Source organism: Gopherus flavomarginatus, chromosome 24 (assembly GCF_025201925.1).
Source record: "Gopherus flavomarginatus isolate rGopFla2 chromosome 24, rGopFla2.mat.asm, whole genome shotgun sequence".
In the NCBI taxonomy this organism is placed as follows: Eukaryota; Metazoa; Chordata; order Testudines; family Testudinidae; genus Gopherus; species Gopherus flavomarginatus.
The window spans coordinates 14,304,595-14,320,158 of NC_066640.1; the positions used below are offsets into that span (position 1 = coordinate 14,304,595).

General features: G+C 51.5%; 1 long non-coding RNA gene across 1 annotated transcript in view; it reads left to right on the forward strand.

Moving 5' to 3' along the window:
* Window positions 1-2,051: 2,051 nt before the first annotated feature.
* LOC127040221 (uncharacterized) overlaps window positions 2,052-15,564 on the forward strand; it is a 134,962-nt gene continuing 121,449 nt past the window's right edge. Inside the window, exon 1 of the long non-coding RNA XR_007771406.1 lies at window positions 2,052-2,566. This is a non-coding gene — a long non-coding RNA (uncharacterized LOC127040221). The remainder of the gene's footprint in view (window positions 2,567-15,564) is intronic.

Genomic DNA, 15,564 nt, shown 5'->3' on the forward strand with positions numbered 1-15,564 from the left:
GCTTAGGTTCTAAACAGACATGAGGCTGGGAGGGCAAAGTGATCTGTCCAAGGCCTCTCAGCAGGTCAGAGGCAGAGCTGAGATTAGAATGAAAATCTCCTGATTCCCAGTCCAATGCCTTATCTACTAGACCACGCTGGCACCTGTTCGTTGGCAGCCTTTATATGCTGAGCCCCTGGAGGGGTGGATAGCACGTCTCTCTTTATAAACATACACTGGGCCCCTCCCTGCACTGATTCAATTTTAATTATGACAACCCATCGCATGTGGCAGTAGCTCACATCAGGGGTGAGTGGGCTGTCAGCTCAGGGCTGGCTACTTTAAAATGTGAATTCGGCCATTTCTCTCCTGCAGTCTGCCAGGTGACGCATGAATAGATTATTGGTAACGGTACCTTGAGATTAAAACACAGAAGGAGGATTAATCCTGGGAAGAATTTGTGGTGTTTAATACAAACCCAGAGATTGACATAAATCCTTAGACCCGATTTGGCAGAAGCTGCAGAGCTCTGCTGACATCTCCGATGGTTGGGAGCCCAGGGCAATTGAAACGCAGCAAGCGAGGGCCAGATCCTCAGCTGATGTCAATCAGCATCGCACCGAGCTATCCTCGTTGACATCAGGTGACCCACAGAATTTGCATCCCGTGGCTAGAGAGAACCCAAAACTGAGCCCAGTGCATCACCTCACTGATTACCCAGGGCATCCGGAGCCAGCAGAATGACAATATTCCAATGATTTCCAGAGCAGCTAGTCTGACCCATTGCACACCGCAGGCCAGAGAACTCCAGGCAGTGACTCTTGAGCCTAATCTTGATATTGTGGTAGCACCTGGATGCCACAGCCCTGCAGCGCTATAGAGCAGAAACAGGCCCTACTCCAAAATCTCCATAAATCTGCAGACAACAGGAGGATGCTGCAGACAGGCAGGGGAGCGCACAGTAGCCAAGAGCTTATCCTGAGCAGCGGGGAGTGTTAAAACTGCAGAATTGCCAAACAAATCCCCGGGAGACTCAGATTTTATCAGTTATCTTAATTTTGGTCTTTGGGAGAAAGACCCCCAAGATGTCCAGCAGATTCCGATCGGGATGACTTGGTTTGTGGTGATCGTTGACTGGAAACCTATTTTGGTTTTTTTGGGTTTTTTTTTTGGGGGGGGGAATTAATTAAAATTGAAAAGGCAAAAAATTATTACACCTCTACCCTGATATAACGTGACCCAATATAACACGAATTTGGATATAACTTGGTAAAGCAGCACTGTGGGGGAGGCTGGGCTGCGCACTCTGGTGGATCAAAGCAAGTTCGATATAACGCGGTTTCACCTATAACGCGGTATGATTTTTTGGCTCCCAAGGACAGCGTTATATCGGGGTAGAGGTGTACTTAGTTTTTGCAAAATGTGGATTTTCATTGAAAAACACCCTCCCCCTGCAGACTTAGTTTGTGACAACTGCATAGTCATGGGGGCGGGGGTGGTATTGGATTGGGGAGGTTGGAAGAACAAACCCATTTTGTTCCAAAGTTGTCATCTTTCATTACAACAAGTCAATGCCACGTTTTGATGGGCTCTAATCAGTGGCTCTGGTGTAACTAGCTGGCACAAGATGTAGCAAACAGCTGGCGCATCAGGACCGGATGCTGCTGGTCCATGGGTGATGGGTATCAAACCCCAGACATGGTGCATTGTCCCTGCCCCCGCTCAGGTTTGTTTGGGTAGCTCTTCACTGCAGAGTTTACCTGGCTTCAGGCACTGGCTGGATGCCCAGGTTAACTGGGCTGGCTATGAGCAGCCACAGGCAGAGCTGCATGCCGCTCACACCCATGTAACCATGCCCACGCTGGCCCGGCAGGAACCTTCATAGATTCCAAGGCCATTGTGATGGGCTAGTCTGACCTCCCTGGTCATGCGCCAGGATTTCTGGGGGCATATCCCAAGGCACCCCCCACGGGAGCTCTGATTGGAGGATCACCCGGCTCTGCTGATTGGTCCAGTTACGCTATTTAAGCCAGGAGGCGGAACAGGAAGCTGGTCCAAGCAGCAAGGTGGGTTCTCTTGGGACTGCAGTGCGCCCTGCTTACATCTGCCTCCAGCCCAGTTCCCACCTTGTTCCTGATCCGTTCTCAATCCTCGTCTCACCTCCAAAGCCTGTGACCAGTCCTGGCTCTGACCCTGATGCTGGCTCGACCCCTGGCTCTGGCATTTGGTATCTGACCTCAGCGCTGACCCTCAGCTTTGATTCCTGATTCTGACTCTGGCTTGAACCCTGGCTCTGGTAACTGGCTGTTGACTCTGGTGCCGACCCTTGGCCTTTGTTCACCAACCTGGACAACTGCTCTGCCCACTAGGCCAGACTGCCCATGTCCCACTCCATAACACTTAGGCCCTCGCTAAGTCAAGCCATTCTAGGAGCTGTTTTGCAGCGTATTGTGGGAGGACTTGTCTGTTCAAACCGAGCTCTAGTGCTGAAGGGCTCTTAGCCTGCCATCACAGCAAACTCTAGTACCTCTGATGCTGCGTGCACCTCACTCTGTTCCTTCCGGACGGCGCCAAGGCAGGGCTCCAGGTGAGGACAATGACGGGTTCCTGCTTTTGGCTGCACCACTGATGCAGCCGGACAGACAGAGGGTGCAGACAGGGTGGAAGGCACAGCGGGACTTTGAATGCAGTGTGTCTGGGACACTGCTTTAATGCTAGCACCAGGATAACAGTGTTAGAAACAGTGCAGTGCATGTAGAGAGAGCGAGAGATGCTGGCTAAACTTGTAATGCCGCTTTGAATCAATTAGTTAGCGGTAACCAGTGGCAGCCTAGTTAGAATGAATCACTAGCTGCATGTTTCAGTGTTGGTCCTTGCTTGGAATACAACTTGGCTCGCAAGTTTGGATGGGGGAAGCGGGGGTCCCAGGAAGATGGCCTGGCTTCTGTTACACTCAGGCAAGGCTGTGCATGCGTGTCACAGGGCTAACCTCTCTCTGAATGAATTTGCCTAGAGAGAAAGTGTGTGTCCCATCAGCCAACTCCCCTGTCCCCTTCGCCAGCTAAGGGAGACCAGTGCAGCGTCTACTCCTCCTTATGTGTCATTGGCTAAGTTCTTAATGCAAAATCTTTATTCCCAGTGAGGCTGGAAGGGGCCCAGCAAAACTGGCTGGATTTTCACAGCCAGCTGCTGGCAGGGGAGATGGGCTCTGTTGATTTGCAAACTGCACTCATAATATTAATTGTGTATTAATGATCAGTGCTGTACCAGGCCCAGAGATGCAGCCCCTGCCCCAAGGGTACATTGGGAGGATAGAATGCAGAGACACCGGCCAGGGCAGGCAGGCAAGATAGAGCCACAAACTCTAGTTCAGTTCAAGTCCCTTCACTCAGGGCCAACTCTATCAACACAAAGCCATGCCAAACCCTTGGTACCAAGCGGCAGAGGCCTTTCCAGGAAGCTGGGTGGGGAAAAGGCACCCCTGTCTCACTGAGGCAGCATCTTCCCCTTTGCTTTTCAACCCTGCATTGGTCAGCCGGGGGCTCAGCTTGTGGGGAGGGAAGTAGCTCCGTTTATGCCCTGTCCCAGATAACTTGGAGCATGTGCCTGGGAGCGCTGAGCGGCTGGGGAGCTGTAAATGAAGGAGACGCAGCTGCCTGGTGCACTGGGCTGGAGAGATCATGGGGTGACCTGCAGGAGACGATGGAGGGCTGGGGCTTAGGCCCACGAGCAGAGCTGGAGGTGGAATAGGGGAGCTGGGAAGGCTCTCACACCTGATGCCAGGGGATGTGGCTTGGGGGGCACATGGGCAAGGCATGCTCGTTTTGGAGGGACTGGGGGGAGTGAGATGAGGAAACGGGGAGCCAGAGCAGTAGCCATGGCAGGCCCCAGCTTTTGGAGAGAATAAACACAGCTAAAGTGCAGCTGGCAACCAAGCCACCATCTCCATGGCAACTTGCTCGGATGTCTCCAGACGGGAGTCCCAGCCAGCCCGAGTGGGAGTGAGGGCACTGAGGTTGGGGAGAGGGCACATGTGACAGGAGCCCCAGCCCCCCAGGAGAAAAGGCAGCATCTTGATTCATTACAATCCTACCCCCTTGGAGGAGACAGACCTTTCTTCCCACCTGGAACGGGGATAACAGTGCGGCCCTGCCCCCCAGGAGAAAAGCAAGAAAGCTGGTGAGGGGCTCAGATGTTATGGTGATTGGGGGCCAGACAAGGACCTGAGAGGTTGGCCACCAGAGGCTTCCTGTGCATTCCTTCACCATGTGTCAACCAGGCCCTGGCAGCCTTGCTCTGTAACGTGCCGAACACGAGATTAGCACGATCCAGTGCTGCAATATGTCCCTGTGTGAAGGGGCCTTCATGGCTTGAGATGAGACAGATTCTGCTTTTTATATCCTGTAATCAAAGGCAGTCGTCTGAGGGGAGGGGAAGGGCTGGGGCCGAGGGTCCTGGCCCATTGCTAATGTAGTTCTAATCACAGAGTTTTTTTTAAAATAAGGTGCAGCGACGGCCCCAGCAAAGTGTCAGGGCTGCCCTTGGGAAAGCTCCTCCCTAGGCAGCAAGGGATGTACAAATGGTAGCAGCAAGCTGAGAAACCCAGGGAATGGGGGAAGAATAAGGCAGGAGACGGGGTGAATTGTGAGACACTGATTGAATAGCAATGACGGCATGATTTATGGTTTGTATTATTGCATGGTTCATTTGAATATATGCTAATCGGGCTTTTCTCATTTTGTTTGTAAGATTTAAATTTGCTATGGCAACCTACTGGCATGGAATGAATGCCAGGAAATGTCAGAATGAGGTTAAGGCAGAGATGGCGCTGGAGCGGGAGCGGCGTGTGTGTGATGGGGGATATCCTTCCAGCCCAGACGAGGGGGCAGGAAAATAAAACGCAACAGCACACAAAGCGTTGGGTGTTCCTGCCAGCAGCAGCAGCTACCCAGAAAGCAATGCAAGGGGCATGGATCCTCCTGGCTTTCTTTAGGTAAATTAACATTCAGCTGTGTGAAACAGACCCTAACTCTACAATGATGTGTAATCACTGGGGGCTGCTGTGCTGCTAAACCCAGGAAAGCTTCCCATTCCGGGTCCACGTGATGATGATCGGAGACTGTTGGCAGCGTCTGGATCCTGCAACTTGCACGGTTCCCCAGGAAGTTCATTGGCAGCTGGCTCCCACCATGTTTGAGCTGAATTTCAGGCCACCTCCCTTCCAGGCTGGGTTTGCCCAAACGCTGGGAAACCAAAGACAGTTGCTTTCTCGGTGGCAGGGGCTTGTCTCCACGCAGGCTCAGGAAGGGCCCCGATCCGCTTCCTGCTTGACATCGACCCCAACGCTGCCATTCAGAGGCACTGGAACAAGGTGTACAGTGGGGGTGCTGGGAACCTGTAAACCTTGCATATGATGGAACCCACTTCTAGGCAGCACCCCCAGCACCCCTACTTCCAGCTCCTGTGCTACTATTGCCTCTTATGGGCTCAGGCTGTGGGGCCCATCGGGCCCCTAGTGAAGTGGCTAGGAAATCTGTGGGCCTGTGGAAGTCAATGGAGTGATGGGGGTTTAAAGAGGCATGTGAGGGGAATCGGACCCAGTGGCCGGATTGACTAAGAAAGAGGTTGTGGGTTGAGCACCCTCCTCACATTGTCCCGTCACTTCCAGCTAAAAGGTGCTGCCTCCTGGGACAGGTGCCAGCAGGCCCATGCTCCTGGGCCTTGGTGTTGGCCTGGGAAGCTGGTTTGCAGGAGGCAGCCTCTGATTATGGAGGTGACCAAGTCTCTGGCTGCTGTGCAACAGGGAAGCTGCTACAGGGAGATGGGGGCAGCAAAAGGGGGTAAGGCAATAGAGTGAGGATCTGTGTTCCCTGAGCAAAGCCCTGTCCGTCTGCTGTGCCTAAGGAGGGGCAAAAGGGTCTTGCATCCCATGGTGGAAACTGTGCTGTCGGTGTAACCAACTCATGCACAAATCCCTCTCCAGGACCCCCACCTTCCCTGCCTCCCATGACTGCTTCTCCCATTAACCACCCCATATAGATGGCCAGATAGTGAGGCTGCAGCAGGGCTGTCCATCTGCACCAAGCTATTTCTCATCGGGGTTTTGTGCTAGGACGCGGGATGGATGGACACACACCTGGAACCGACACACAGAACAGACGCACACCCTCACACTTCCTGCTGCCAAAGTCACACAATAGTGTGTCTGTGTGTCCAATATAAATCCTGCCTCAGTAGCATCTCCCCGCACAGTTGGTTGGGGAGTGTGTGGGGGTGGGAACCATCAGTTCTCAAAATAGGTAGCAGCTTTGTGGGGGTGAATGATACATTCAAGGCATCACTGGTGGACTTTTCTCAGAGGAAAGCCATAGGAAATGTTAGCACATGGGGGCGGGGTGTTACAGCTACACTTTCTTCTGCCCCCAAAACAATCCAGCCGTGGCTGCAGAGGAAGGGTAAGAGGTGGAGACAAATCAGCCAGCCATTCAGCAATCAGAAATGCATCAGCTAATATCAGGAGAAACCCCCTTTCTCTGACATGCCAGAGCCGGGATTTTCTAGAGAAGAAAAAAATAAAATACAGAAAATCAACCACAGAAAAATATTCTCAAGGAAGCAAAATGTTAAAATTCTGGGGCAAGGCTTTCTGAGTCTGAAAAAGGGCCCAGCCACAGACACAACTGCCCCCTCTTTAAAAAATAACCAGGAGCTGATGGGATTGTGCAAAATTATTAACAATCCCTTCTTCTTCCCCTCCCCCTGCAGACCCACTGTCATGTTAGTGGGGTTTGCCCTTGCCAAGCCTTGAGGGGATAGATTTGGACCTGGCTGGCACCTGTTCCAAAGAGTTGTACACCTGTGGGAGGCGGGAGGGGACAGATTCAGCTGGTGTGAATTGTCCTGGCTCCCTTGCAAACCCTGATTCTATTGAATGGGGGGCACCTGGATCGGCCAGGGAATGAACTTCTGGTTGTCTTTATGCAACTAAATTTGGTGTTTGTTTGGGATGACATAGAAAGGTCAAGTGATTCCTGCAGAGCCTTCCACGTCAATATCTATCTCTGGGAAAATGCTAAGTGCAGGTGGGGATAGTGGGTCAGGGAGATGTGGGGATTTAAAGGAATTGTTTCGTTTTCTGTGTCTCTTGTTAATTTCAGGATTAAGTTGGACAGCAGACTCATCTGATTGTCAGCACTGGCTCCCTTGAGCTGTCTAGGCCCTGGTCTTTCTAAATGCAGCTTTAGAAATGACTTAGAATTGATATTTCCCATGGAAATATTTTAAAAGAATAAGTAAAGATCCCCCCCTTTAAAAAGTTTCATTCCAAAACGACATGTTTTAGCTGCCCAGTAAAACCATTTCCAAAATCTTTCCCCCTTTTTTTTTTTGTTTTATTTTCTGAAGCAAATACCGTAAACGAGTCAATTTTCCCTGGATACAGAGGGATTTAATCTTTCCTAAGTTCCATGACTGAGACGTTTCTATCATGTTTATATTCAGAACGTGCTTTTCCTCTGCTCGCCTCCTTTAGACACTTTGTCCTGTTCTGGTAACGCGCAGCACTTTGGTCTCTGGGCCAGGAAGCCGCGGGTTGAAGTCCCACACGGGGGCTTTGACTTATACCCAGGGCTGACGCGGAAACGGAGCGCAGAGCGGGTGTGCGGCCGCACTGGTTGGTATCATGGAGCCCCTTTGCCTGTTTCTGATGGTTGCTGTCGAGATGGATATGAAAGATGCTATTGGCATTTTGATTTAAAAAAATCTTGGTCTCTGTGCCAACAATCTTTTCCTTAATAAAACAAACGTGAATCATCTAAAATAAATAAAGAATGTTCCAACTTAGCCATTTCCCAGGAACTTTGCCTGTATCTGAACAGACACCGCTCCCCTCCGCCTGGTGTTTCAGCGACAACTGGGATGCAGCAGTTTCGTTTAAGAAACAAGCTGGGTTTGCTGCAGACACCTGCATTCGGAGATAACGGGAAATATTCCGCAGAACAATGTTCAGGTGGGGGTTTCTCCAGCGTCCTAGGAGATGAAATGTACAAACGGGTTGGTTTTTTTTTCTCTCCCAATAAACAAATACAAACCGCACAAACCAGGCGGTGGGTGCAGAGAAATAGACGTGATCGTGTTTAAACTGAGGCTGTTTTAACGGGGAGCTGCATCCTGCGGCCCTCTGGGCTTGGGCCGCTGACCCCGAGCCTCAGGAAGGGGAGGCAGGGTGTGAATTTTGTACCTTTCAGTTTGTAGCGGAAATAAAGGATCCTGCCTCGGACCCAGCGTGTGGGAGGGTTTGAAAATCCAGCCAAGCCAAGGTGGGAGCCCGGGGGGAAATGAGGCCGGTCCTTAAACGTGCGACTGGCCAAGTTCACTGCTCTGGTGGGTCGAGCTCCCCGTCCTACGAGTGCTGGGAGCTGGGCTGCGATCGGGGCCTTTTACTGTACATCCCTGGGAGGGGCCCCCCCTCATCAACATCAACTTCACTGTGGCTGTAGCGGACACAGAGCGAGGGCCCTTGTGAAGCCAGACACAATCTGCGGGCGGGGCCCTGCCAGCAGCGCCGGGTAAGGACAGTTCTGCGGCGGCTGCGTCTGGGGGGTTACGGAAATAATAATTAATAACCAGGAAGAAAACTCGCTTGTGATTTAAAGAAGGGACGTGCACGGCCAAGGTTTACTCCAGAACAAATAAACCTCGTCTTCTCCCTGGTGCTCAGAAGAGCTGGGGAAGGTCCAGGCTCGGGGAACACGTCGCTTCACCGCCCGGGGTTTGTGAGTATTTTCTTTTAAAAAAGGATCTTGTGACTTGCTGCTTCAGAGTGGGATGGAGCAACAAAGTCAAACTTGCTAACGCAATGAGCGGTGCATCGCCTGTAAAGCCATTTTCTTCGGGCTATTTGCTACCCACAAAACTTGGCGTTACTTTGCTTACTGCGTGTTCATTTATACTAGCTAGCTATCCCCCAGCCTTTTATCTACTCTGTCTGTCTGTCCGTCCCTGCATACCCCAACCAGCCATCTCGCTATCCCCATGCAGCCTCCATCTATCTATCCCTCTGTCCCCATGCAGCCCCTCTGTCTGTCTGTCCTACACACCCCACCCAGCCACCCCTCTCTCTATCCCCACGCAGCCCCTCTGTCTATCCCCATACACCCTCCATCTATCTATCCCTCTGTCCCCATGCAGCCCCTCTGTCTGTCTGTCCTACACACCCCACCCAGCCACCCCTCTCTCTAGCCCCACGCAGCCCCTCTGTCTATCCCCATACACCTCCATCTATCTATCCCTCTGTCCCCATGCAGCCCCTCTGTCTGTCTGTCCTACACACCCCACCCAGCCACCCCTCTCTCTAGCCCCATGCAGCCCCTCTGTCTGTCTGTCCTACACACCCCACCCAGCCACCCCTCTCTCTAGCCCCATACAGCCCCTCCGTCTGTCTATCTAATCAAGGTGGTAACATTTGTAAAAACGACCTTCATATTAACTTGAAACTAACCCCAGCACATGATGCGCGATGGGGGGGGGGGTTTGAAAATGTTTCCCACTATTCCTCCTGTTAGTCCAAACTCAGGGCATGCATGGAGCCGGGTTTTGCGTTGCCTGGGCACTGCAGTTTCGCTCGCTGGTTTTTCTCCTGTATCGTGCTGCTTTAGCTGGTTGTCGAGTGTAACATCCATGCCCGCCTAGCAGGGGCAGGTGTAAAGCGCACGGCTTGCATCGGGCCTGCGGATCGCTTGGAGACAGCAATATCTTTTAGCAAATTGCCAGCCAACTAGGACCCACTGTTTGGGCTCCTCCCAGGAAAGACATCGGCCTGCGAGATTAAACGTAACTCTAAAATATGATCTTTGCCGAGTGCCATCTGTTTCTTTCTCTCTCTGGCTCCTTTCTTCTCTTTCGGTTCTGGGTGCAATTCCAGAGGAGCCTCCTGCATTGGAAGACGTGTTTGAACTGTATCGTTTCAATCTTTGCATGGTGGTAAGGCGGCCCTGGACTAGATCTAACAGCTGGTACTTTTTCTTGCGCTCGGAACGGTTTCATAGCTGCAAGGCGTGTGGATTTGTGTGACAATGACCAGCTCCCTGGAATATGACAGATCCTGAAGCCAGGTGGACCCATTGTTGTGAGGATTTGGGGGACACAATACCTTTGCCCTCTTTGATCTGTGCAGACCAGGTGTCTAATGTTCCCCAGCGTGTCCGGGATCCGCAGGTTGTAATGTCCCGCAGCTTAACGCGAATTGCTCAGTAGATCTACGCTTCCAAGTAATCCCTCTCTCAGCCTTATTCGAGATCGCTGGTGAGGAAAGTCAGGGAACGCTGATCTGGATGGCTGCGTGTAGAGACCAGGCTAAACTGAGGGAGCCGAGTAGGTCATTTGATTGGGAAAAAATATACTCTGAAGCAATTCAGAAACTGCTCTGATTTGCCCAGCTCTGACCTTCTTCCAGACTAGAGCTTTAAATCGATTTTAAGAGCTCTAAATCGATTTAAAGCTGTAACCGTCCACACTACAGAGTGCATAAAATCGATTTTAAGGGTCCCTAAAATCGATTTTGGAACTCCATCAAAACGAGAGGAGTAACCCCAAAATCGATTTTTTAAAATCGATTTTATGATAGTGTGGACGGCCATCGAAGTTAATGGCCTCCGGGACGTATCCCACAGTGCTCTAGTGGCCGCTCTACACAGGTAAAGGTACTCTTCTGCTGGCCAGGTAAACAGGAAAAGCCCCGGGAAGTTTGAAATTCCATTTCCTGCTTGCACAGCGTGGAGCTCTCAGCAGCAGAGAGAAGAATGCAGTCTCCTGAAAATAGGAAAAGAGCTCCAGCATGGAGCACACAGGAGTTACTCGATCTGATAGCTGTATGGGGAGAAGAGTCAGTGCTTTCAGAACTGCGCTCGAGCAGACGAAATGAGAAAACCTTTGAAAAAATTTCTAATGCCATGCGGGAGAGGGGACATACCAGGGACTCGTTACAGTGCCGAGTGAAAGTGAAGAGCTCAGACAGGCGTATCAGAAGACCAAAGCAGCAAAGGGCAGGTCAGGGCTCTGCCCCCAAAACATGCCGGTTCTACGACGAGCTTAACGCAATATTGGGGAACAGCGCAACGACGAACCCCCCCCTTGTCTGTTGATTCAGAGGTGGGTGTCGTGATTCCTGCAACTACGGAAGATTTATTTGATGGCGATGATCAGTATGATGAGGACCAAGAGGAGGAGGCTCCAGCAGAGAGCACAGAGCATTTTATCCCCCAAACAGCCAGGATCTTTTCCTCACCCTTACTGAGGTTCCCTGCCAGCCATCTCAAGGCAGTACTCCAGAAAATGAAGCTGAGGGACCGTCCTCTGGTGAGAGTAATTTTTTTTACTAAAGCTTCGGTTTAATGTAAGCCTTTTTTACTGGGTGCTTCAAATCACTACCTGTACTTAGAGTCACTGACCAAGTAGATTAAAAACCTTTCCTAAAACAGTGACCCATGAGGTGGTTTTTAGAAAAGTCTCCATTGTAACAGGGCGGATTCATCCTGCTTGTTGGGGGAACGCGAGAGCAAACCGGGGAAGGAGAGTAGCTTCGCCGCGGTTTGCTCTCCCGTTCCCCGAACCACCCAGCACAGACCGCAGGCAAGGAGACCTGCTTGTTCAGGGAACGCGAGAGCAAAGCAGGGAAGGAGACCAGCTTCGCCGCGGTTTGCTCTCGCGTTCCCCGAACCACCGAGCAAACCGCAGCAAGGAGACCTGGCTTGTTCAGGGAACGCGAGAGCAAAGCAGGGAAGGAGACCAGCTTCGCCGCGGTTTTGCTCTCGCGTTCCCCGAACCACCGAGCAAAACCGCAGGCAAGGAGACCTGCTTGTTCAGGGAACGCGAGAGCAAAACCGGGGAAGGAGAGTAGCTTCGCCGCGGTTTGCTCTCCCGTTCCCCGAACCACCGAGCAAACCGCAGGCAAGGAGACCTGCTTGTTCAGGGAACGCGAGAGCAAAGCAGGGAAGGAGAGTAGCTTGATTACCAGTACAATCTACTACAGGGATTACTAGCCATTATTAACTTACCATTTTCTCCGGGCACGGTCTGTGTGCTCCCCTGACCTGCGTCTGAGCAGAACTCTCTGTCCTCAGCCACAAGCAATAAGTATTAAAGGAATCCTAAGGTGACCTTGTGGTAAAGTAAAATGTTCAAGGTTCGGTAACAGGCACAGGTCAGTGAGGAGAAAGACTGTATGCTTTGTTGTGTGAAATGTGTCTCTTATGATTCTTTTATCACTCTTTCCAAACCCCACCCCCCCACACACAGCTGCACATTTCTCCAGCCTCCCTCTCGCTTCTCATCTACGTGGGGTGGGGTATCATAAGAAGACTGAGGAAAAGGAGGACACGTGAGGACATGTTCAGTGAAATTATGGCAGTAACCCGTACAGATAGAGCTCTGCAGGGAGACTGGAAGCAACTGGTCGCAAAGTACAGGGAGGCTGCCAGTCAACGCGAAGACAGGAGGGACCAACGCGAAGACAGGAGGGACGCCAAAAATGATGTCAGGTGGCAGGAAGATCAGCGCTGGCGAGCAGCAACTCTGGATCTTCTTCGTGATCAGACTGACATCCTCCGCGATATGCTGCAAGAGCTCCGTGGTTTCAGAATGCCCCTACAGCCCGTGTATAACCTCCCTCAGTACTCACCCTGTCCCACACCTTCCAGAACCAGGCGTGTAAGAACGCGTGGGGGAAGGCTCTCTGCACCAGCCCCCTCCACTGCTGCGGACACTCCAACCAGAAAGGCTTTCATTAGATTGAAAAGCCCTTTGTGTCCTGTTTTTTTCCCTCCTCTAATGATCCAAACTTCTCCCATGGCACCTTTGCCTATTCTTACTCTCAGGTCATGCTATTAGGCAGTGTGACTGTAGTTTGGTATGAACTAAAGCAAGCAGCTTTTGGAAAGCTGCACGGAAGCTAGTTATCAGCATCAGGATTTGAAATTGGGGATATGGTAATAAAGGGAAACAAAGAAAGCAGCCATACCGTAACTGGTCCATGAGAATTCTTGTTCTGTCTTCTCTGATGCACTTTCTTCTTTCAAACCTCCCTCCCCCTTCCTCCAAACCTCCCTCGCTCCGTCCCCCATAGACCTGAGATTATGAAATTCATGCACAGTATTGTAAACAACAAGCATGATGCTTGATTGATGAAGGGTCTGATTTTAAATAAAGAACACAATTCTTGTAACAAATATAGTAACTTTATTTTCAATAAAAAAGCAGTTAGGAAGGTTGCAGGTACTGTGCTAGCAGCAGAACGGAAGCAGCTAATGGTGGAGGTAGGTATAATTGGGAAATACAGAATTATATGTTTTCCAATGGACAGCTCTCGCAAGTAACCTAAGCAGCAATTGAGGAATGCTGCAGGCAAAGTATCTTGCAGCGGCAGCACACTGCATAGACGGGGAGGGCAGCAATCAATTGAAAGGAAAATCAGCATTCAAACTGTACCCTGGCCCCCATGAGGAAGCTACTTTTCAGTGCTTCTCTGATGCGCACAAGCATCCTGGTGAGATCTTCTAATTGCCCTGGTGTCCGGCTGCGCATAATCAGCGGCCAGGTGGTTTACCTCAGTCTCCCACCCCGCTATAAAGGCCTCCCCCTTGCTCTCACAGAGATTGTGGAGCACACAGCAAGCAGCAATGACAAAGGGGATATTGGTTTGGCTAAGATCTGAGCGAGTAAGAAGCGTTTTGCCATCTCGCCTTAAGCCTGCCAAATGCACATTCTACCACCATTCTGCACTTGCTCAGCCTGTAATTAAACAACTCCTGAGCACTGTCAAGGCTGCCTGTGTATGGCTTCATTAGCCAGGGCATCAAGGGTAGGCTTGGTCCCCAAGGATAACTATAGGCATTTGGACATCTCCAACTGTTTATTCTCTGATCAGGGAAGTAGTCCCTTGCTGCAGCCGTTTTAACAGTGTAGTGCTCCTGAAGACACGTGCGTCGTGAACCCTTCCTGCCACCCACGTGGATGTTTGGTGAAACGTCCCTTGTGATCCACCAGGGCTTGCAGAACCATCGAAAAGTACCCCTTGCGGTTAATGTACTGGGCACCCCTGGTGTTCCGGTGCCAAAATAGGTATGTGGGTTCCATCTATGGCCCCCCCACAGTTAGGGAATCCCATTGCAGCAAAGCCATCCACAATGGCCTGCACGTTTCCCAGAGTCACAACCTTTCGAAGCAGCAGCTTAATGATTGCTTTGGATACTTCCAGCACAGCAAGCCCCCACAGTAGATTTGCCCACTCCAAATTGGATTCCCGACTGACGGTAGCTGTCTGGCGTTGCAAGCTTCCATATGGCTATTGCCACTCGCTTTTCCACTGTGAGGGCTGGTCTCATCCTGGTATTATGCCGCTTCAGGACAGGAGAAAGCGAGTCACAAAGTTCAAAGAAAGTGCTCTTACGCTGCGAAAGTTTCCGCAGCCCTGCGAATCGTCCCCCACCTGCAGGACTATGCGGTCCCACCAGTCAGTGCTTGTTTCCCGTGCCCAAAAGCGGCGCGGAACGGGTTAGAACCTCACCCATAACCGTCAGGAGCTCCAACGTGCAGGGCCCGGGGAGTCAGAAAACTCGTTCTCACCAGTTCGTTCATCGCTGTCGTCCCCGCATTCAAGCATTCTCTCTTGCATTTCTGCATCATGGGTCAGCAGTGATAGAACGAGAATGCGTGAATTATTACAGCATTCGCGATCAAGGACAAGAGCAGACCTGGATCCATGCTTGCTGCAAAATGGCGTTTCCCTCACTGCAGCCAGTAAAAACAGCGCGAACGACTGTGTGCCGTTTACAGGAAGGGGTGGGGGGCTGTACCCAGAACCACCCAGGACGGGACTTGATCCCATCATGCACTGGGCTAGTAACCCATAATTCCAAAGGGCAGGGACCCGTGCAGGAACTGTGGGATAGGTACCCAGAGTGCAACGCTCAGGGAAAAGATGGACGCCAGGGAACATGGACGCTCAACATCGATGTAAGTAGCCCTAGTGTGGACGCGCAAAATCGATTTTATAAAGCCTGCTTTATAAAATCGATTTTAATAAAATCGATTTTACCCTGTAGTGTGGACGTCAGTAGCTGAGAGGATAAGCCGCTCAGTTTCCACCATAGAACAGGTGTCGAACTGGCTTTAGTGGTTGAAAAGAAAGAAAGGTCTCAGTCGTTTCCTGGATGTGGAAATGCCTCCCCTGGGACAGCTGGTGCACACGAGGGGCGGAGACCAGCGTGGGGAAGGCTGACGGCGGATCCTTGCAATGTGATCTGGGGAAAGAAGCGGGAGTGAAATGACCCGGTGTAGAACCATTCCTCACTCCCGCCACAGGAGGCCCGGTGTCTGAGGGGAGTTCAGTGGAAAGGCGAGGGGAGTGTGATGACCCCAGGTAACACCCCCCTTCAGGGAGGGTCCTGGGAGGGGTGGGTTGGTTTTTGCACGCCGTGTATCTATGGCAGGAGTCAGCCGGACGCCCGCTGGACCCCCTTGGCTCCTGCCCAATCTGGGAAGTGTGTTGAGCTGCGCCCCGGTTTGTGGTAATTAGGCCCCCGGGACTCA